Genomic DNA, 24436 nt, shown 5'->3' with positions numbered 1-24436 from the left:
TTTTTCATTTGAGGAAACTGAGGCCCAGATGTCTTAAATAATTTCTTCACAATTAATTACATAATTTCCCCACAATATGTGGTTTAGCTGGGTCCCAAATCATCCAATACTGTGCTGGTAAATGGGCTTTCTAAGACAAGTGTTTGTTTGTAGTGTTTGCTGTTTTCGTTGTTTAGACACTCCTACCATAGCAGATTTCAGGCAATCAATAGAGGTTTAACAACTGGGTCATAAAATTTTTTAATATTTATCAGTGTAGTCTTGGGACGAGAGTGAATGGCTTCAGCACACCAGTGCTTGAACCCTTGCTGTTAACCATCCTGCTATATTGCCTCTTAAAGAAAAATGAATCACTGTCTTCACCTTCAAGGTATCTGCTGTCTCTCCATGTAATAAATATCATCGGTTTCTGAAAATTGCAAAAGATATGTCTGTGTATTAAATGCCACTTGGGGAGTGTCAGAAACTCATGGAAAACAGTGATTTTAAGCATACAGTCAGGTGGATATAATCATGTGGATACACCCAAGGTTATTAGATTCCCAAGGTAATTTGGTCTCTACATTATCAGGTAGTTATAGTTCCATATACACACCAGTGGTTATTAATTCCAAAGGCCATTCGTTCTCTAAATTTACTTGCATCACAGGGTCTGCTCTGATTCAGTTTACACATCTGGTCTAGAGTTCCTCCTTGTTTGTTTTAATATTGATGAGTTTGGCTTAGCATTCCTGCTTTACATACCTGACTGTGTCATTTGCCCCTAGTTTTACCACCTTCACCCAAAAAAGATGTTAGTTTCTTGATTTAATCCCAGTTCTTTACCTGGTCATCTAAACTTTACAAATGTGCAGCAAGTTTTGGAGGAACTTTCCTCAATGTGTTTGCTATTGAGATGTTTTTCTTACCAAATGAGGTAACATGTATATTCATAGGTATGTAGAATGTTTTTCAAAAGCAGGAGTAGTGAAATTATTGGGAAAAAGACCCCACAAACCACAGGATATAAATCAAGTGGACAGTCTGAAATTTGGTGGAAGGTGGCTGGCACATAATAGGCATGTAGAAAAAGTGGTTTATAGGAAGGAGTGGTGTCTTTGTGCTGTTTTAACAAAATATCTGAAACTGGATAGTTTGTAAACGACAGAAATTTATTTCTTACAGTTCTGGAGGCTGGGAGGTCTAAGGTCAAAGTGTTGGCATTTGACGTCTGGTGAAGGCCTTCTCGGTACATCCTCATGTGGCCAAAAGGGCAAGTGTTGTATCCTCACATGGTAGAAGGCAGAACGACATAGGAGGCCCAGCTAGCTCCTTCCAGCCGTTTCTAAGGTGGTTGCTATTTATAAGGGTGGAAGCTTCATGACTTAATCATCTCTTAAAGGCTCTACCTCCTATTTTTTTTTTCTGAGACAGAGTTTTACTCTGCCACCCAGGCTGGAGTGCAGTGGTGCTATCTTGGCTCACTGCAACCTCCGCCTCCCAGGCTCAAGCAATTCTCCTACCTCAGCCTCCCGAGTAGCTGGAATTACAGGCGTGCACCACCACACCTGGCTAATTTTTGTGTTTTTATTAGAGACGGGGTTTCACCATGTTGGCCAGGCTGATCTCTAACTCCTGACCTCAGGTGATCCACCCACCTTGGCCTCCCAAAGTGTTGGGATTACAGGAGCGAGCCACTGCACCCAGCCAGGCCCCACCTTCTAATTCTGTCACATTGGGTCTTAGGTTCCAACATACTAACTTTGTGGAGACACAAACTTCGAAACCATAGCAACTGGGTTAACGAGTTCAGTAGAGGGCCAAATGTTCACACCAAGGGGAGAAAGAGAGGAACATGAGAAGTGAATTCACAGGTCAGGTGGCCTTGGGTCAGTGTCCTGTGTTTATAGTATTTCTTTTCTGACACTTTGCTTCCTAGTTTTAGTATACTCATTTTCAGGTTTGAAGTCTCTTTATGCTTTTATGGCAGCCTTTTAGAAAAAAAAAAGTCATCATATTTTAAGCTCCTATTTCAAATTTGCTCACATCAGCCTGTTGGCTCTCTGTCATTATCTGTAGTGTTCACCTTAACTATGCATTTGGTGTGTAGAATGAAAGATAATATGGTCCCTATCTAAGTGGATTCACAATCTAATGACAAGGAAGGGACACATATGGCTAATTATAAAACCTACAATTATAGAAAGGGAAAGGTGAAATGGAAGGATGAGACAGAAGTTGTCATGTTTGTGCAGAGAAGTAGTTAGCTGAAGTTGTTAGGCTCTTATAAAAGTGATGGTTCATGAGTTGTCATTTGACGAAAAGTACAATATTGTGAACTAGTTCACAGCAGGAGGCAAACGTAGCAGTAGGGAAGCTCCTGGCTATCATAGTTGTGTCAGAAAGGGGCTACCTATGTTGTCTTTGACTATGGACCTTGAAGGCCTCGAAATGGGAGTGGGGCCAGGAGTGGAGGTGAGGAGTCCTAATGACAACTCTGGCTGGCCAAATAAAAAATTTTATAACAGCTTCAAAGTCAAATCATAATGGATAGCTAAACAAATTCAACATCCAGCTTTTAGATTATTAATCATGACCTCAAAATAGAGATTATGATCCCATAACATATATTGATTAGGAGCAATTATCCACCATTGGGCTTTGTGTACTTATTTAATTAATAATGTAGCATCCTAATACGAAAAGATTGCAAAGTTGTATTTCTATTTGATTTGGCTAATTATGTAATGGAAAAAGAGGTGAACTTAAGTGGATATTGAGAAGAAGGAGAAATTTACAGTTCCTGCAGAATGCATGGAAACAAGTCGTATACTCCTGAAATTTTTTCTCCATATATTTTTACCTTCTAAATCCATGCCCCTCATTTATGATCAGCATGAAGTATCTGAAGTGAAATGTTTTAGTTATAGTAATTTTATTGTAATTTTCAAATAAGGAATTTTGATAATTTCTTCAATTTTAAATATATAGATACACATACGTATGTCTGTATCTATCTATATATATATACATAGAGAGAGAGAGACATATATTCTCCTATGCTTTCTTTGCTTTGTGTACAGTCAAGCCACAAAAGAAGACCATTTTGCAAAGAGAAAAGCCTCAAAATTCCAAGAATGCCTTTACAAAACAGACTTAAAAAAAAAAAGCAACTTCATCCTGTCAAGTTGCATTACTACAATTACAGTGTACCTACATTGAATCAATTTTTTACTGAAGTGTTCTTTACCTTATATAAACACTGCATAAATCCATTAGACAGCCGTCAATTCCTGTAGGGAAAATGCAATACAATTTAGAAGAAAGTAATTTAATATAGTGGACACTGAAAAGGCAAAGTAATGAGAAAATATTATTTTTATTTTTTCTTTTCTTTTTAAAACAAACTTACAACAGAGTTTACTAAGCTTTGGTTAAATAAAATAATGCAGTAAGAATAAAATAACTTGAACGTCATATCAAATTATTAGTACACTGAAAATTCCCATCAGCTCTTAAACAGAAAGTGCCCAGTAGTAACCTAATCAATCATGGATATTCTATTTAGAATAAAAGATGAATGGATCTAAAGGGAAAAACAGTAGTAAATCAAAAGGAAGAGAGAGAGAGAGGAACTTGATCTCAGTCATAGATCCTGCTGGATTGAGGATGTGAATGAAACTGAATTATGAACTATTTACAAAATTCTTGGTTTCCTCTTGCCAGTTTTGGAATCTTTGTACTCTGTTTTGTGGTTGTAAATTTTGTTTTCTTTTCGTCATACAATCCAAATCAACTTTCCCCACCCTTGTGAAAACCACATGGAGACCCTATTCAGACGATTTATTTTCTTAGACCAAAAAATAACTTTCAGCTTCATTCAACTGACTCACTGGCTGCCATAGCATCCTGGTCCCTGAGTGGGGTCCGTGATAAATAGCTCTTGTGGGATTAGCGTTCCCACGTCATGCCTCTTCCTTTTCCAAATTCCTCAGTAATTTTGATTCTTTTCTTTGATCCCAAGAGGGCACTAGTTACACATGATCTTGGCTGGTGGCTTTTTCTGTTTGTCCCTCCAGCCAGGCTTCATGGACCCAGAGTAGAGAATCCCCGGCTGTGGTGCCAGCAGCCTCTATGAATACTAAAGTTTCAATAACTGGTTAACATTTACTGAATGTTTTTTCTGTTGTAGCTCACTGAATTTTTACCAAAACTCTGCAAGAAATATTGTATTATCATTCTTACTCTATGGATGAAAGAAAAGAGGCTAAGAGAGATAAAATTACTTGCCCCCATGCAATGGTTACTGAAAGATGGAGCCAGGATTCTACCTTAGGTAGTTTGATTAAACAGACTATTTTTAATCACCACAGTGTTTTTTTTTATAGTAGTACTGAGAAGAGAATAATGGCAAAAATAATAAAACAAAAACATAATTTTTACTTATAAAGAGCAAAACCATTTACATGCATGGCTCAATTTTTGTCTTCCTATCATTATCTAAGGAATGTGTTTTATCACCATCTTACAGGGAAATGCAAGGAAACCATCAAAGAGCTACTGTGAAGTGTGCATCTGCTAAGGGCAAATTGAGAGAGAGTGACATTGTATCCTTGAAAATTATTGTAGAGATGCCTGAATATGCCCAAACTGCTTTCAGTGAGCAAACTTCCTCTTGGATCTGTGAAGCTTGGAGGAAAAGTCAGAGAACCACGCTGCTCTTATGTAAAACTATCTTATGCTCACTCGTATTGTACCAGGAAGGTTTTTTCCCCTGGGTATATATCGAGATTGTATAGTTACTCCTACTTTCTTTCCCATCTAGCAGGCCCTTCTGGGTTTCACCGAGCTGGAAAGCTCTGATTGTTTTCTCTGTTAGAAGAAAAGATAGATGGGTCATGAGGCAGGACTGTGTTTACCACTTTCTTGACAAGGAACTTCTGAGGATTCCTTAAAGATCTCTTGCTGGGCTCTCTCTTCTGTAGTTCACTTAACAAGAATGGATGCATATCTTCTTTTCGTTGTTTGTTTGTTTTGAGATGGAGTCTTGCTTTGTCACCCAAGCTGGAGTGCAGTGGCGTGATATCAGCTCACTGCAACCTCTGCCTCCCAGGTTCAAGCAATTATCCTGCCTCAGCCTCCCAAGTAGCTGGGATTACAGGCATGTACCACCACACCCGGCTAATTTTTGTATTCTTAGTAGAGACGGGGTTTTGCCATGTTGGTCAGGCTGGTCTCAAACTCCTGACCTCAGGTGAAGAATGGATGTATATCTACTGGTTACTTGTAACTGCTCCCCTGTCCCAGGGGTCCCTTCTAGGCCTTGTAGTTGTAGGTCCGTCTGCTCCCTAAGTGGCCTATTAGAGCAGACTCAATGTCCTCAGCCAAACTCTCTCATTCATGGGACACATTTGGTGTGTGAGAAACATTTATGCATATCTTGTTCTAATACACTTTGGGCAAACAGGATGATCCCAATTCAATGGCACATTTCTGTTTCCATCTCCAAACAGTGAGTGCATTTCTTGTCCTTTAGATGTTTCATAAGAGATATGTTAAGCTCCCCTGTATTTCCTGGAGGCCTCCTTGTAGCTCTTCTTTCACTATGGATATTATCTTCATGGTATTTTCTCTCCATAGTAGGCCAGATCTTTGAAAACAGAGTAAATTGGTGGTTCCCCATGCCTGGGGGGTTGGGTGGAAAGGGGAAATGACTGCTTTTGGACCCAGGTTTCTTTTTCAGATAATGAAAATATTCTAAAGTTGACTGTGGAGACCGTGGCATAACTCTGTGAATACACTGAAAACCATTGACTTGTACACTTCAAATGGTTGAATTGTATGGCATCTGAAATATATCTCAGTATAGCATATATATATATAATGCTTTAATAATATATACATATATATGTATATATAAATATACATATATATATATATATAATAAAGAAAAAGGAGACCCCACCATTACAGGTTTATATACCTTGTTCTAATCTTTCAGTTGAATTGTGGACTGGCCACTCTTTGATATTTCCATATGCATATCTCACTAGAACCCCAAGTTAAATTCTTCCATCAAAATTCTTATTCTTAAACTGATATTATCGACATTCTAATCACTGAAGACTTGAAGCTTTTGGAAGAAACTTTGACTTCATCCTCCCAACTTTCCAACAGAATAAACTGGTTACCAAAAAAACAAGTCTTAAGAAATTTCTTTGGTGTTTATGAGTGTTGGGAAATTTAAGCAAAAATGGAAAATCCGTGGTGATGGTAATTTGTATCAGAGCCTCCTTTCAGGGTTATTTATACTTCACCTAAGACATAACTTTCCTTTTTCGCTGAAGTATATGTATCAATATTTGCTAGTGTTTGTAAGCCAAAGTTCTTGACTCAGAGCACCCAGTTTCAAATTCTGCCTCTACTATTCACAATCTTAACCTCTGTGATGATATTATGTGTTAACTCAACTGGGCCACAGAGTGCCAAGATATTTAGTTAGACTTTATTCTGGGTGTTTCAATGAGGGTGTTTCTGGATGACATTAACATTTAAATGATTAGACTGAGTCAAACATTGCTCTTTATGATTTGGTGGGCCTCATCCAATCAGTTGAAGAATTGAATAAAACAAACAAACAGAAACTGACCAAAGTGAGAGATAATTATTTCGTCTGTCTGCCTTTGAACTGATACATCAGCTTTTTTCTTGTCTTCAGACTCAAATTGAAACATTGGCTTTTCCTGGGTCTCGAACCTGCCACCCTTCAGCTTGGAATTTGCTCTCCTGTTTCCCAGGTCTTTGAACTCAAACTAGAGCTAAACCACGGGCTCTACTGGATCTCCAGCTTATGGACTCATTCTGCAGATATTGGGACTTGCCAGCCTCCATAATCATATGACCCAGTTTATTATAATAAATAGATAAAATAAATAAATGAGTAAACATTTTCATGTTTTTGTTTCCCTGGTGAACCCTGATTAATCCAGATCTTGATACTGAGAGTGGTTCTGAGAAAGCAGATCTTTAAAATCATTACTAGTTTGGGTGGGGAGCAGATACTGGTTTAGCGTGCTTTTTGAGGAAGGTTCTGGGTACTGAGCAGGTGGCTGGATTTAGAGGTGGATTCTATATAGCTTTAGGTAGTGGCTTATGGTCCTCAAGTCTTTCCCCCTGCCCCCAGCTTTATTGAGATACAATTGGCAAATAAAAATAATATATATTCAAGTTGCACGTTGTGATGTCTTGATGTACATATATATTGTGAAGTGATTACCAAAATCAAGCCAATTCATGTTTTCATCACCTCACATAGTTAGCTTTCTGTGTGTGTGTGTGTTTGTGTGTGTGTGTGTGTGTGTGTGTGTGTGTGTATGGTAAGAATACTTAAGATCTGCTCTCTTGGCAAATATCAATTATATATTTTCATTAGCTGTAGTCACCCTCCTGAATGTCTCCAGAACTTATTCATCTTATACCTACAAGTTTGTATGCTTTGACCACTATCCCCATTTCCCCCATCCCTAAACTCCTTGTAGCCACCCTTCTGCCCTCTGTTTCTATGAGTTCCAGTCTTTTATATTTCACCTATGAGTGAGATCATGAACTATTTGTTTTTCTGTGTCTGGCTTCTTTTACATAGCATGCTGTCCTCCAGATTCATCAATGTTTTCACAAATGGCAGAATGTACTTCTTTGGTTAAGGCTAAATAGTGTTCCATTGTGCACATATATCACATTTTCTTTATCCATTTATCTTTCGGTTGACACTTAGGTTATTTCCATATGTTCACCATGGTGAATAATACTTCAGTGAACATGGAAGTGCCAATATCTTTTCAACATACTGATTTTATTTCCTTTGGATATATGCCCAGAACTATGACTGCTGGATTATATGGTAGCTCTATTTTTTATTTTGTGAGGAACCTCCACACTGTTCGCCATAAAGACTGTGCCCATTTACATTCCACCGACAATGTATAAGGGATTCTCTTTTCTCCATAAGCTTGAAGACCTTGTTATCTTTTGAATTTTTAATAAAAGCCATCCTAACAGATGTGAGGTGTTATCTCATGGTAGTCTTAACTTATGCTTTCCTGATGATTGATGAAATTCAGCACATTTTTAGATACCTGTTGGCTATTGCATGTCTTCTTTTCAGAAATGTCTGTTTAGGTTATTTTGCCTATTTTTAAGTCAGGTTATTTGTTTTCTTGCTATTGGGTTTTATGTGATTCTTAAATATTTTGGATATTGATTATTTTGCTTTTTGATTCTATTATAAGTCCTATTATCTTTTTAATTCTTATTTCCTTGGATATGTGATTTGAAAATATTTTCTCCCATTCTTTGGGGTGCCTTTTTATTTTGTTTTCTTTGCTGTGCGTAACTTCTTTTGTTTGATGTAGTGCAATTCATTTAGTTTAGCTCTTGTTGCTTATGATTTTGGTATCGTATAAACAAATTATTGACAAGACCAATGTAATAGAGAATTTCCCCTAGAATTTTTTCCAGGAATTTAAAAATGTTAGGTCTGACATTTAAATCTTTAATCCATTTTGAGTTTATTTTGACATATGGTGTAAGGTAAAAATATAATTTTGTGTGTGTGTATGTGTGTTGTTATCCAGCTTCCCCAACATATTCAATGAAGACACCATCCTTCTCCATTTTGTTTTCTTGGCAACTTTGTTAAAGATTAGTTGACTGTATATATGTGGGTTAATTTCTGGGCTTTCTATTGTGTTCTGCTGGCCTTTGTGTCTGTTTTCATGCCAGTATTAGGCTGTTTTGATTACCACAACTTTGTAATATAATTGGAAATCAAGAAGTGTGCTATCTCCAGCTTTGTTCTTCTTTCTCAAGATCACTTTAGCTATCTGCAGTCTTTTGTGGTTCTGTACGTATTGTAAGATTTTAAAAAATATCTGTGAAAAAAGTCATTGGAATTTTAACAGGTATTTCATTGAATCTGTAGGTAGGGTAGTTTGGGTAGTATGGCAGATAGTAGGGTAGCATGGATATTTTGACAGTATTGATTTTGATCCATGAACGCAGCATATGTTTTTATTTACAGTCATGTGTCAGTTAATCATGAGGACACTTATGATAAATGCATACTTAGGCAATTTTATTGTTGTATGGCCAATATGGTGTGTACTTAACAAAAACCTAGGCAGTATATATGGTCTACTACACACCTAGGTTACGTGGTATAGCCTATTGCTTCTAGGATACACACCTGCACAGCATATTACTGGACTAAATACTGTAGGGAATTGTAACACAATGGAAAGTATTTATGTGTCTAGCTGTAGAAAAGTTACAGTAAAAAAACAGTATTGTAATCTTATGGAACCACTGTTGTGTATGTGGCTTGTCATTGACCAAATGTCCTTATGTGGCACATGACTGTATGTGTGTCTTCAGTTTCTTTCATCAGTGTTTTACAGTTTTCAGATCTTTTACCTTTTTGACTACATTTATTCCTATGTATTTTATTTTGCTTTTTGATTCTATTATAAATGGTATTATCTTCTTAATTTCCCTTTCAGATACTGTGTTAACTGATTTTGAATCTTAATTTGAATTTCTTAATTCTAACAGTTTTTTTAATTAAGTCTTTAGGGTTTTCTATATATAAGATCATGTCGTCTTAAAACAATTTTACTTCTTTCTTTTTGATTTGGATGCCTTTTATTTCTTCTTCCTACCTAATTGCTCTAGCTAGGACTCCCAGTATTTTGTTGAGTAGAAGCAGTGAGAGTGGGCATCCTTGTCTTATTTCTGATCTTAGAGAAAAAAGATTTCAACTTTTCCCCATAGAGTATGATGCTAGCTGTGGACTTGTGATGTATGCTCTTTATTATGTCAAAGTACATCCCTTCCATACTTAACTGGGTGAAGATTTTTATCATTAAAAAACATTGAATTTTCTCAAATGCTTTTCTGCATCTATTAAAATGATTCTATAATTTTTGTCCTTCATTCGGTTAATGTGTATCACATTTATTAATTTGTGTACATTGAACTATTTTGCATCCTGGAATAAATCCCTCTTGATTGTAGTGTATAATCCTTTCGATGTGCTGTTGAATTCGACTTGTTAGTATTTTATTGAGGATATTTGCATCAATGTTCATCAGGGATATTGGCCTGAAATTTTCTTTTCTTATCGTGTCCTTACTTGTTTACTTTTGATATGCTGTAATGCTGGCTTCATAAAATGAATTTGCAAGTGTGCCTTTCTTTTTATTTTTTTGTGAAAGAATTTGAGAAAGATTGGTATTAATTTTCTTTAAATGTTTGGTAGGAGTCACCAGTGAAGCTATCTCCTTACTCATTATTATTCCTAACAGATTTTCTATTCCTTCATGATTCAGTCTTGGTATGTTGTATGTTTCTTGGAATTTATACTTTTGTATAGGTTATCCAATTTGAGAATAACTCTTCATAAAAGTCCCTTAGGATCTTTTGTATTTTGTTGCTGTCAGTGATAATGTTCCCACTTTCAATTTTAATTTTGTTATTTGGCTCATCTCTTTTTTTTTATTGATCTAGCTAAAGTTTTGTCAATTTTATCTTTTCAGGAAGACAAAACTTTCATTAATTTTTTTCTGTTTTTTTTTTTTTTTTTTGTCTAGTCTTTATTTTACCTCTGTTCTGATCCTTGTTATTTCTTAGAACAGAATTTTAAGGATGAATTTTCTGGATTTGTTTTGTGGTTTCTGAAATTTACTCTTTGATTAGATTTAAAGATGCTAATGAGTGGTGGTTAAGACTGCCACTCTGTCACTTTGGGGTTCTTATTTCTCTGCACTATCAGGCAAGAAAGGAAGTTACTGTGCTGGCTGGGCTGATTGATCCTGACTGCCAAAAAGAAATTGGACTACCAGTCCACAATGGAGGTAAGAAAATGTATGTCTGGAATACAGGACATCCCTTAAGGTGTCTCTTACTATTACCATGCCCTATAATTAAGGTCAATTGAAAACTTCAATCATCTAGACAGTTCTACTAGTGTCCTTTATAAAGTCTGAGTTACCCTACTAGGTTAAGAACCATGGCCAGCTGAAGTGCTTGGTGAAAGCAAAGATAATGCAAAATGGACATTGGAAGAAGGTAGATATAAATAGCAGCTATAATCACAAAACAAGTTAAAGGAATGAGGACCATAGTTGTCATGAGTCCATCTTCCTTATTTTGTTATGAATGTGTGTGTGTATATGCATATCTATGTACATATGTGTGTGGAAATTATGCATACATATTAAGCAAATATCTGTTTTATTTTTCCTTTTAGTCACTTTCCAATTGACATAAGATATATTGACTTCATAACATAGTACTTCAGTATTTTTAATGTTACGTACAGTGTTTAAGTTATAAGATATCAAGGAGAAGGGTAGGCATCAGTGAAGAACTTCACTTTTCTGGGGAGGGGGTTAATGTATTTTTGGTTGTACACAGGAGAGTTGTGTCATGTTAAGCAGGATCATGACCTTGTCATTGTCTTTATTTGAAGATTTTGTATATTTAAGAAGTATGTATGTGCTAAGTTGACGATGGGTAGACTTGTGATGGTTAATTTTATGTGTTGACTGGGCCACGGGATACCAAATACTTGGTCAAATGTGACACTGGTTATTTCTCAGCGTGTTTTGGGTGAGATTAACATTTAAGTTGGGAGACTGAGTAAAGGAAACTGCCCTCCACAGGGTGGGTCAGCTTTATCCAATCAGATGAAGGCCTGAATGGAACAAAAAGCTGATTCTCCTCCAAGTCAGAGAGAATTCTTTGTGCCTGATGGATTCGGACTGGGACACTAGCTTTTGCTCTGCTTTTGGACTCAAAGGGAAACACGGGCCCTTCCTTGGTCTTGAGTCTGCCAGCTTTTGGAATGGAAATACAATATTGGCTTCTACGGTTCTCAGGCATTTGGACTCAGTCTAGAATTAAACCGTAAGATTTCCTGGGTCTCCTGATTGCTGAATCACCCTGCAGATATTGGGATGCACCATCTTCCATAATCACATGAGCCAATTCTTTGTTGAAAAAGTCTATTTTTGTGTATATCACATATAATATAGACAAATATATTTATGTAAATATATATTATGTATAGGCAGAAATATATATATATTTGGCTATTTTCCTCTGAAGAACTCTGACTAATACAACCTCTGTTTTAATTAGGATACTTTTGATTACATATAAAAGCAACCCTGAGTCAAACTGACTTAAACTTCATTACACAATAAGGACAGGTAGCACAACTTTCAGGACTGGTTCGTTCCCTGGCTAACATTTATGCATATCTTATCAAAGATGCAGAATTTATTTTATCTGTCACATCTACCATGCTCATAATCAGTTTCATCTTCAAACTGCAGCTCATACTGCAAGTAATCTTGTTATTACCCAAACACAATCATATTCAGGGGAAGAAGCTAAAATATTTTTTTTCTGTGTCCATTGATATTAATGAGTACATTTTTTTTCCAGAAGCTTATTAGACAACTTAGCTTCATGATTGAAGAATTGGGGAGTTGGGTCTCATACAATTACTGGTATCAGTTCTATTGAAATAAATTGGTATTGGATAAGATCCCGAGAATACAAACTCATGCGTGATGATTGGGTAATTAACAAAAATTGTGACTCTTTTAGGAAGGAATGAGTAGGTAGTTGCAATACACAAATTGACTATATCCGATGGTCCTTAGTTTCTCTATTTATAAAATGGGCGGAGGAATAGTGTCTACCACATAAGCTTTTCTTGAATGTTAAATCTGATTCTGTAATTAATAAAAGGGCTTATCCCCATGATTGATGCGTAATACCTACTTGATAAGTGTTAGTTACCATTCATTTAAAGATCGGTATTTTATTTTCCATTAGATACTACTCAACTAATAATCTGTAAGGAAGAAAATGATGGGGAGAGAGGAAGAGGGAAAGAGGAAGGTTTCTACCTTTCCTTTACACTTACTGATTTATTGTTACCAATCCTGAGATTAAATATTAACTGATAATGTTATGCAAACTATTTTTACTGAGCAGGACAGATTATTTTTCAAAATCATGTTTTCCAAACAGGCATTTTATTATTTTCCTATTTTTGGATAATTTTGGATCCATTGAGTGTATTTGTAAATCCTCAAAGTAATTATTTGCTTGTGACAAACATCATTCTCATGCTCACGCTCCTCTATTTGAAGTGCATAGGTAAATGTTCTTGTTCATTTCAACCATAATTAAAGGCATTTGAGGTAAAGTGTAGAAAATACTTCTTAAATTTAATGTAGGGCATAAGAAATAATGTCTATAATCATTCATTAATTATGAAAATCCCAAAAGGAAATTGGTTTACTCAATTTATATATAATACATTTTTTAAAAATTTTATTATTATTACACTTTAAGTTTTAGGGTACATGTGCACAATGTGCAGGTTTGTTACATATGTATACATGTGCCATGCTGGTGTGCTGCACCCATTAACTCGTCATTTAACATTAGGTATATCTCCTAATGCTATCCATCCCCCCTCCCCCCACCCCACAACAAATTAACATTAAATTTAGTTGAATTACATGTAGGAATATGAAATTAATATATATTTGTAACAGTTATCTATTAATGTGCTTTGAGTGAAATGAAAGTGATTCTTAGATATTATGCATTTTGATGATCATTTACATCTTTATTTTAAAATCTTGAATGACTTAGAAACTGGTTTATATTAAAAGCCATATGTAAACTTTTAGCAACAATAACAAAATAAACAATAAAATTAACCCTCAGAATTATATATTATTTATCTACTTTTTCCATTAGATAAACCTTTAAAAATGTCTGTCTGGCTATAGTTTTTATTTTTAATGAGTTCATCTTTAAATTACTTCAAGACCTTCCATAAATCACAGTGTTGAGGCAATGATCATCAATGAATCCTAAAACTATTAGGTAAATGTTTGCGGGAGAAAAGGTCATTAACATTGTCTCAAAATATCTCCAAAGATTACTTGGATCTTAGCATATACAATAAGAAGTACACAACATTAACTGTGCAGAATTCTTGTAGGAAAAAATGAAAACATTTGGCCTGAGCATAATCATGAAGAGACAATAAGAAAATATCCAGAATATGTAAAATTCTGTAAAACTACTGATTGGACTCTATAAATTACTGTTATGAAAAATAAGCCAAAAGGGAAAGATGCCTCTTCTAGCTAGAAATAGATAAAAAAGAATAATTAAATACATTGTGTGAACCTTATTGGATACCAGATTATAGAAAACCAACAACAACAAAAACAATACAAATTTTAAAACTCAGCAGGTATATAAGGCATTTAAGAGCAATTGTATAATTTAACTATGGACCTTATATTAGATTTTATTGTTTTTATTTTCTTAGTTGTGATATTGATTTTATGGTTATTAAAAAAAATCCTTAGGAAACGTACATTGAACTATTTAAGAATGAAGTTTCAAAATGTCTGCAATTTACTTTTAATAATTCCACATCGCTTATATACACACAAAGAGAACCATAAATACAGCAAAACACTAAATATTGAATAATTTAGGGAGAGAGTTTAAAAGGGTTCGTTAACACTAACATTTAAATTGTTTTTTAGATTTGAAAATTTCTAGAACCAAAACCTGGAAATAAAATCAGTTGTTAATGAAAACCTGAATAGTATTTGTTCTGAGACTTTATATTTTTGGTTCTTATGATTGTAGTAATCCTAAGCAGATATAAATATAATGTATTATATTATACTAGAAAAATGTCAATAATAATCCTAGAAAGGCAATCTCAAGAAAGTAAAAGTGTAAATATAGTGACGATAAAGAACACATTTAAATTCTCTATGTTTAAATGCAGTGTTTATGCGCAAGTGTATAGTAATGAGTTTGTAATGTATGGAATAATTTACATATTTTTTCTTCCATAAGATGACTAAAGCATTTCAGACAATTTGATATATTAAATTTGTGATTTTAAGAGGATTTTTAAGAAGAAGCTATAGATTTTTAAATATCTTACAACATTTTGATTCTGCTTTTATTCATTAAATATGATGTGTATAAATATTTAGAGAAATATTGATTCAGCCTGAACAATATCTCTGCTCTATAAAACATACAAAAATTAGTAGGGCGTGGTGGCACATGCCTGTAGCCCCAGCTAGGCGGGAGGATCACTTGAGCCTAGGAGGCTGAGGCTGCAGTGGGCCGTGTTTGCACCACTGCACTACAGCCTGGATGACAAAGTACAAAGTGAGACCCTGTCTAAAAAAAGAAAACAAACAAAAAGAAAGAAAGAAAGAAAGAAAAAAAAGAAGACAAAAAAAGAAGAGAAATACTGGTTGAAGTTGAAAGGCATAATAATTATATTATGGGCTTATAAGATTAATACATTGAACATTAAACAATAGTAACAAAATACATAGAAAGTAAGGACAATATCACAAATCTAATCAAGATATAAATCAAGATATAGTCAACATATAAATAGCATATAACTCATCTCTTAATGTTCTAGTTTTATTTCTTGAAAAAAGCTTGCAGAAATTTTGCATTGATAGAGTAAAGGTCAAGTTGGGAAAACTGACATTTATTCAGTACTTGTTCCAAAGCAAGAACATTTTAGTCATCCCTCAGTATTTGAAGGGGATTTTTTCTACGACCCCCACAGATGCTCAAGTTCTTTGTATAAAATGGCACAGAACTTGCATATAACTTATGCAATCCTTCTGTATACTTTAAATCATCCCTATCATACACTGTATTGTATACCTAATACAATGTGAATACTGTGTAAATAGTTGTTATACTGTTTTCTTTTCTATTTTTATTATTTTAATGGCTGGTGTTTTTTGCTGGTTTTATTATATTGAATATTTTTGATCCATGGTTAGCTGAATCTGTGAATGCGGAACTCATGGATCAAGAGGGTAGAGTGTATTTAATTTACCATTTTATTAAGTTATCTTTAATAGCATTTAATGGAATATTCTGTAATTTTTCTCAGCAGCGTTTAGTGTTTTCCGAGAAGTCTCATACACTTTTGTTAGATTTATTTCTAAACATTTGGTGAATTCTAGTATCATTTAGATAGCATAATTTTTATATTCTGTTTTGTAATTTAGTTTGCTACTACAGAGAAATATAGCTGAGTTGTACACGACTTTTTGTATCTAGCAACATTTAAGGAAGAAAATAACACGCACACAAACACACAGACCTCACTTACATGGTTTGCCAGTTTTTCTCTAGGATATTTGCATCTATTTTTATGATAAACATTGTTATGTAATTTTATTTTGTGATATTATTTTCAAGGATTAGGATAAGGATCATGCTGGTGTCATAAAAAACAGTGCTTAAGAATTACATACGATTTTTGTTATTTTTTTTTCCTTAAATGTTTGGTAGAATTCATAAGTAAATTCATCTCATCCTGAGGATCTCTTTGTGGATAGGTTCTAACTAGAATCAATTTTTAAAATAGATATAGTATTCAAATTATCTGTTTCCTTGGTATAGTACATTTTAAAAAAGAATTTGTTGACTTTAAGTTTGTACATTAATTGATATAAAATGTTTCAAATATCTGATTTTAAGATGTGTAATTTCATTTGTTGTGTCTGTCTTTTCATTTCTGATTTTGGTAATTTGATTTCTTCTCTCCCTCTGCATTTATTCCCTTAATTGGTCTCAGTAATAAATGTAATATATCTTTACAAATAACTAATCTTTATATTCTCTATGGTATGTTTCTATATTTAATTAACATCTGCTTTTATGTTCATGGATTATATACTTCCTTTCTTCCTTTGAGTTTAATTAGCTTTTCTTTTTCTAAATTATTGGAATAGATACTAAAAATATTGACTTATCCATGTCTTTTTCCTGTGCATTTAAAGTTGTACATTTTCTTTTAATCACAGTTTTAGCTATATCCCAAAAGTATTTGATATGTCTGATTTTTTACTATGATTCAGTTTAAAATACCTTCTGACTTTTATTTTGCTTTCTTCTTTGAAGCAAAATTATTTAAAAGTTTATCATTTCATGTCTAAAATTTTCAGATTTTTTGATTATCTTCTGCTTATGGACCCCACATATGGTCAATTTTGGTAAATGTTGTTTGTGAATTTGTAAGGGAGTTGAATTCTCGTGTGAGTTGAATATAGTATTATATATATGTCAATAAAGACAGGTTAGTTAATTTTGATTGTCAGATTTATATCCTTATTGATATTTTTGTCTGCATGTTCTAACAGTTATTGAGCAATGCATGCTAAATTTTTTCATTACAATTATGGGAGTATTATGGATTTACATATTCCTGTTTTTGGTTCTGTCAACTTTTTCCTTATAAATTTCAAGCTTATGTCATTAACTTTTTATATACTTCTGGTTGCTTGAATCATTCATTATCACAATATAGAAATTATTTTCTCTCATAATTCTCTTCCTTAAAGTTGACTTTTCCTCATGTTAGTAGAGCTTACACCATGTTTTTATTGGTAAGCATTTTCTTAGGATTTTACTGTCTATTCTTTTAACTTTTCTTTAATATTCTTTATATTTAGGGTGGGTCTCTTATAAGCAGCTTATATATATTTTAATCCAGTCTGATAATCTTTGTATTACAATTGGAAAAATTAATCTGTTTATATGTAATGTAATTACTAACAATTTGTGTTTTAATCTTACTTTTTATTTATTTGTCCCACCTATATACTTTTTCACTATATTTTTTGCCCTTTTTGGATTAATTAAATGTTTCTATTATTTCATTTTCCCTTCTGCATTAGATGCTGATGCTTTCCTTCTTAGTTATCCTTTTCTGGGCAGGTGTGCCAAACTCCTATCTGTTTTGAATGTAGGTTTCTCATGGCTTGAAGCTACACACTTCTCAGAAGTGCTCTCTTCAAGTTGGGATCTACGTGGATCAAAATGCCTGGGACATTAGCTAACCCTAGGTCAACAGCAGCCAATCACTGGCTGAAATGGCAGCATACAAAAACCTAGTCCCTTAACTTAAAGTTGGGATAACTCTGTCATCATTATGCTCAAGAATACCGGGTGGGATCACCTTGAAGCTAAGGTACTCCTGAAACTACACCTTTGTTTTGTTTTCTCCCTTGTACTTGCCCACTTTCCTCATGCCTCACAGGTTTACTTGCAATTACTTCCTCAACAGTCACTTCCACAGAATTCCCAACTCAGGCGCTACTTCTAGAGATGCCAACCTAAGACAATCTCTGAGGCTACGTATTAATCAATCTTTTACTTTCCTCTTACCAATTATCCAAGAGTTTACAATATTCATTCTCAACTGTTAGATAAATTAATAATCTTAGGTATTTTCAATGTATTTAAAAATAATTCAATTTTAATAAGTTAATAATTTTACAATGCAGCATGCAATGCATGTAACTTAGAGCATTTTAACTTCATTGACCTTTCTTATTCTTTTGGTCTTATTTTGTCATGCATACTAATCATAACTAATTTTAAAATTCAGATGCATGTCCTTCTTGATATCATTTTTGTTATTTGTTCTATTAGCTATTGAATGAAGCATAATAAAGTCTTTGCAATAAATTATTTCCATAGGAATTTCACCTCAGACTCTGCTTCTATAAAATCTGACCTAAGACATAATTTTTAGCATATCTGTATTCTTATTTTTTATGCAATCAATGTTCATTTAGGTTTACTTTCTTATTTCTTCTTTCTAGTAGGAAACAGGTTCTCAGACATTCAGTTAGAACTCAAGAAGTAAGATACACTAATGCAACCATCTGATTGATCAGCACTATGTAGCTGCTACTTTATTTTCAGAGGAGAAACTTTCCATGCTCATTCCAAGGCACAGTCGAGTGTCCACTAAGGAAAAGGATAGTGCTTATTCTCTTTTGTTCTGGCTATGGCATTCCCTGTTCATGCCTTCTGACGGCCATGTCCCCTTGGTAGCAGCAGCTTTCAACTGGATATTGAGGTAAACTGAGAATTTTCATTTTTCTTGAACAACTTGTTGTGGATACGGGAATAAATGGAGAGGTTAGAGGTGTGTCTTCATGGCAATTTATTTTGCACATTCACACACGTTTTTGTGCAATGAAACTCATCTAATTTTTTCTTAGAAGAATTAGTGTTCTTTTTTGCAGTGGTAGCATTTTATTTTAGAGATTTGTAAGCATCTACCCAGGGGCCATTAGGATAACCCACATCTTTCGCAATTTACCATAGTTGAGGAGGGCAGCAATGATCTACCAACCCAAGAAATATGGTTGACATGTCTTGGCCTCATGGAAATTTGCTGAGGCTATTTTGTGAGGGTCATTGTACTCTGCAGCTTACATTTCATCAGCCTACTCCTCCAGACATATGACACTGCAGAAAAGGGAAAATAAGTGTCTATCACAGATTTCTGTTCTATGTCTTGTTACAAAGAGGTCACTACAAGTAGGAGACTAAACTCAGATTCATAAACAACATACTGTTTTTACAAAACCAAGTAAACATGAACATTTTTGAAAGCTATGTAAGTCAGTATTAATTGTCCATAAGGCACTAACTGTAAACTATGAATATTATATAAACCAGTTTTAAAATCTTGAGTGTCAGTATGAACTGACTTTTCATAGGAACATAAAAAATAAATTTAAATGTTTTTGAAAAAAACACTTTGGTTATTTTTAAATATATGAAGTAGAGGGAAGGAATGCGGCTGGAAATCTTATGAAAATAAATGACTCCTGTATTAACTAATAATTGCATCTGCCTCAGGTGCTGAGAGAGTTAATAATCACTAATGTGCATGTGATATACTTTGAAATTATTTTGCTGGTTTCCCAATTGTTTTGCTTCAGATCCTGATGATATGTAATTTTGATTAAAAAGAAGAAATAATCAGGTTGCTTTCTATGCCAAGTTTGTTCTTATCTGGTTGCTATGACAATCCCCTTTGACAGTTTTTTTTTTTTTCTCTTTTGTGGATTTATCTCCTTTTGATGTTATAAAAAGAGTTTTTCTAGGTAAGGAGTTTGATTTCTTTATGCTTAGAGGATTTTTAAGAAATAAAAAAAAAGCTTTTAGTTAAAGTCTCCACATTCCGGGGTGTCATGTCTTATTTAAGATTTAAAATGAAAAAGTTGATCTGTTAAAAAAAAAAAAAGAAAGAAATAAAAAGTCTTTGGAAAATCTAAAATTTTATTTCTTCCATATTGTATGGACTAATTGCATCCTCCTGCCATTGTTCTATTCACATAAAGACTTATTTTTTTCATTTGGTTTTTGTGTTATTATTTTAAACAACGAAATACTTCTCTGGAGCTCTACTTCATCAGGAAAGCTGGATTTTAAAGAAGGGAATGCTGGACTGTGAGTTAGAAACCTCAATTCCTGTCCAAATTCTGTCACTACAAATTGAATTGACCTTGAAAAAAATCACCTGACCCCCTGTGAGCTGCGACTTTTTTCTTTGTAAAAAGAAGTTGTCAAACCACATGGTTCTTTCTGATTTTAAAACAATATAACTGGTTGGAATCCCTTTTTCATTGAAATATTGAAGTTATCTTCTTACAGCATTTTGAAAAATTATTTTCTTTGGGTCTTGTTTGAAATGATAATAAATTAGGTCAACAAATATTTATTTGGTTTCTTTTATATACTAAGCATATGGCCCACATTTCTCCGGGTAAAGTTGCATTACTTTTTTCAGAGAGCCATAATGTACACAAAGACATTGTTCTTGTAGAGAACATAGGTAACTTTTGTTGATCTATTTAAAACAGAAGATAGTAATAATTAGTGGCAGCATAATGAGCTGATTCCATTCAGATGTTTCCAAATATACTTCCTAGGTAATTTGCTGAATAGTATTCACTAGTTTAGTGTTCTGAAACCTTAGTATGCATCAATATCACCTGTAGGACTTGTTAAAACACCCTTATCCTTTCAAATGGTTTCTGATTCAGTTTGTCTGGGTATGGTGGGATAATTAGCATTTCAAATGAGTTCCTAGGCAATACTTACGCCGCTGGTTATTGTTCTGCCACCACTGTTCGATAACCACTAGGCTGTTCAATCTATAGGGTTCTTTAAAAGTTTGAGGCATTTCCTAAACTGTAGCTAACTATGGAGGTATGAATATATGTTTTAGGTAGCCATATGTTGTGTTGCTCACATCTTTGTGGATTATATAATACTTCTTGTTGAATGAAAAATTGGTTGTCATTCTAGTGTCTGTTTTGCAGAAGAAAAATGACTTAGTGTTGGATTTCTAAGGTATGAGGAAAAGAATAAATTCTTATCTAGGTGTATATATCCTGCAATTATGAAAATATAGGAGGCTCATATCTAGAACTCAATTATTATGTATTTATTAAAAACAAATTCACTTGAAACCTTTTTATATAATAAATTACATAAATGTATTTGAATTCTAATTATAATTTTTGTGGGATATTTACCATACGTAAATCAATGATTTATTATTACTTTAAATAATAACATTGGTCTCTTCTGAAGAAAAAATGTCTCTGTAGTTGGCATACAGACATGGTATATTTTAGGACTTTAGTTCTTATGTACACAATTTAGATAGGTATATACATTTCCATATATCTTGATATTTCACACTAGGTACCCTGATTATTTGTATTTCTTTTTTCACTCATATATTAATAGTTTTGTAGTCACCTGAAAGGACAAGTCACTTTTTTTACTAGTCTTAGTGATTCAGAAACACTAGTCAAAACAAGAGGGAATATTATATTTAATTTAGTAAAACCTTTACAAAATGCATAATGAAAAGTGAGCTCAAAGCAAATGTAAATATCATCTAAATTGTGAGGCCTAGCTTGAATTAAAATTCAGCTATTCTGATATGCAGGCCAGTTTTTTTGCCACTACTTTGTAATATTTATTGGACTTCTATTATCATTAGATGATATAGATGTTTTCTTTCCTTTCCTCCAGATCACTGGAGAGTCCATAACCACCAAAACAGAGATTGGCTATCCCCTAACACATGGCTTAGGTGTATACTGTAGAAGGTCTAGATCAGATTTAAATATTATGCAAGTGTGCGTGCACATGTTCATAACTATGTATGACCTAGGGACTTTACATTTGTATCCATATCCATTCTTGAGTAACTCGATATGTCTCTAATTAATATCACATTTTGCAATAAGAGTGCTCTCTCATATTTCTACTGCAGTAAATTTATGAATAGCAAACCCGATTTGATTATCCTCTGTGATAGATTACACAAATTGGGACAAGTTCTTCTCCTCTACATTCTCTGCCAATGTGACCTTTGGCTCTTCCCATCAAGGGGTATAATGTATTGCCCACCTTTTAAATCATTGCTGGTCCTGTGACTTGCTTTGGCCCACAGAATGTAGCAGAAGTGACATTGTACAAGTGAAAGACCCTGCACAGCCACCAGGCGAACAGACCAAAATAGCCTGCTGGAGGACAAGAGGAGAGTCAAAGCACTCCAGCTGACAGCCAGCCCTGCCCCTCTGCAAAACTTCAGCTAACCACAGACATATGAGTGAGTCCCACCAAAGCCAGCTAAAACCATTCAGTGGATCCCAGTCTAAATTGCCAATTTAAAAAATCATGAGCTAAACAAATGATTATTGTTCTAGGCTACTAAGTTGTGGGATGGTTTGTTATGGAGCAATGGATAACTGATGCATAAATTTTTGAAATAAATTCACAATTGTCTTTCCCTATCTACCCTTTCCTTTGTTTTAGCAATTTGACTTGCTGAGCTTTGATGAGGTACATGGCAGTGACAATACTTTTCAGCTGCTCTTATGGCCATATATGCTTATGTAATCTGGCTAATGGATTGTAAGAACTAAAGTGAAAAATTTCCAGGTGCTTGGCTTCCATTTCCTCTTCCTATCTGATTACTGGCTACAGCACAGACATGGAGAAGATCTTTATTTTTTTTCTTTTTTAGATGGAGTCTCACTGTGTCACCCAGGCTGGAGTGCAGTGGTCTGATCTTGGCTCACCGCAATCTCTGCCTCTGGGTTCAAGCGATTCTCCTGCCTCAGCCTCTCGAGTAGCTAGAACTATAGGCACACGCCACCATGCCCAGCTAATTTTTGTAATTTTAATAGAGATGGGGTTTCACTATGTTGGCCAGGCTGGTCTTGAACTCCTGACTTAAGTGATCTGACTGCCTTGGCATCCCAAAGTGCTGGGATTACAGGTGTGAGCCATCAGGCCCGGCCTAGAAGATCATTCTTTTCATAGTATGAATGAAGGCAACACTCTAGGCACAATAAGACTGAAGGAGTCTGGACTCCCGAGTGACTCATAAAGCAGAGCCACTCTCACTTCATGGAGCAACTCAGACTTTTAGGCAAGAGAAAATCTTCTATCTTACTTTCTATCCATCTCATACTTATTGCTACTTTTTTTTTGTTTCTATCCATCTCATACTTATTGCTATATATTTTCTTTGTTTTTTTCTTTGTTACTTTTTGATAAAAACTCAAACTGTATTAATCTTAGAATGAAAAATCATATGACTAAAAGTGATAAAATTTGTTAAGATACATCTTTTGAGTTCTTTTTCCTACTCTACACCCCCTACTAGAGCAGAATTCTATGAAAATAGTTTAATAGTCACAATGTATCATTAACTATGCTCCAGGCCCTGGGCTAAGCACTTAAATTAAGCGAGATTATAAATATATTTCCAAACAAATTTATAAGAATCTGATGCATAAATTAAGGCTTATACCAGATAAGTAACTTACTGGATCCACATATGATTAAAAGGTAGAATAATTATTTGAACCCAGATATTTTTGGCTGTAAAACCATAAGCTAGGTGGTCAGTGAGGTTCAAACTTTGCAAAACTTTCTTTGCTACAGATATTTAAACAGTGAAGCTCAAGAAAAACATTTTAGGCTGGGTGATAGCTAAAGGAATTTTTTAGAAGATAACAATGAATTAAATTGCATTTTTGTATATTTTATTTGTATATTTGCTTTGTAAGTCTTTACTTGCCTTACATTTTTCCAAGTAATTATCCCAATTTTCCATTTCCCTATACAGTGCCTGTTTAATAAAACCTATTTTTTTTGCCACAGGTATGTTTTACCATCTTAATAAGCAGCTTGACATCATTGTTCCAAGATGGTAACAATGAGAGCAGAACAGTTGGATATACCATTGTTGATTATGCTTAATTGAATTGTATAAAAATATCTCTAAGTATTGATAAAGGTTAAAATTGAGTAGTACTGGATCTTGAAGAAGTTGGACATATTGCAATCAGAGCTAATTCATAACATTCTCATCAATTGTACTGCAATTGCATGACAACTTCTCAAGAGCCATTGCATTTTGAGATGGAAGTCTGAGCCTGGTATTATTGTGGGGACTGTA

The 24436-nt window shown here is 34.2% G+C and overlaps 1 long non-coding RNA gene across 3 annotated transcripts in view; it reads left to right on the top strand.

Annotated features, from left to right (window-relative positions):
* The window catches only part of LOC104005631 (uncharacterized), a 209930-nt gene that overhangs the window by 139833 nt on the left and 45661 nt on the right, over window positions 1-24436 (top strand). Inside the window, exon 4 of one of the 3 annotated variants that reach the window (XR_002943149.3) lies at window positions 10808-13238. The exons of the other annotated variants lie outside the window; for them this stretch is intronic. This is a non-coding gene — a long non-coding RNA (uncharacterized LOC104005631). Of the gene's footprint in view, window positions 1-10807; window positions 13239-24436 lie in introns of those variants that run through there. 3 annotated transcript variants of the gene reach the window in all.

The sequence above is a fragment of the Pan troglodytes genome, chromosome 2, assembly GCF_028858775.2.
Source record: "Pan troglodytes isolate AG18354 chromosome 2, NHGRI_mPanTro3-v2.0_pri, whole genome shotgun sequence".
NCBI classification, from domain to species: domain Eukaryota; kingdom Metazoa; phylum Chordata; class Mammalia; order Primates; family Hominidae; genus Pan; species Pan troglodytes.
The sequence above is the reverse complement of the archived record's forward strand: the minus strand, read 5'-3'. Positions and strand labels throughout refer to the sequence as shown.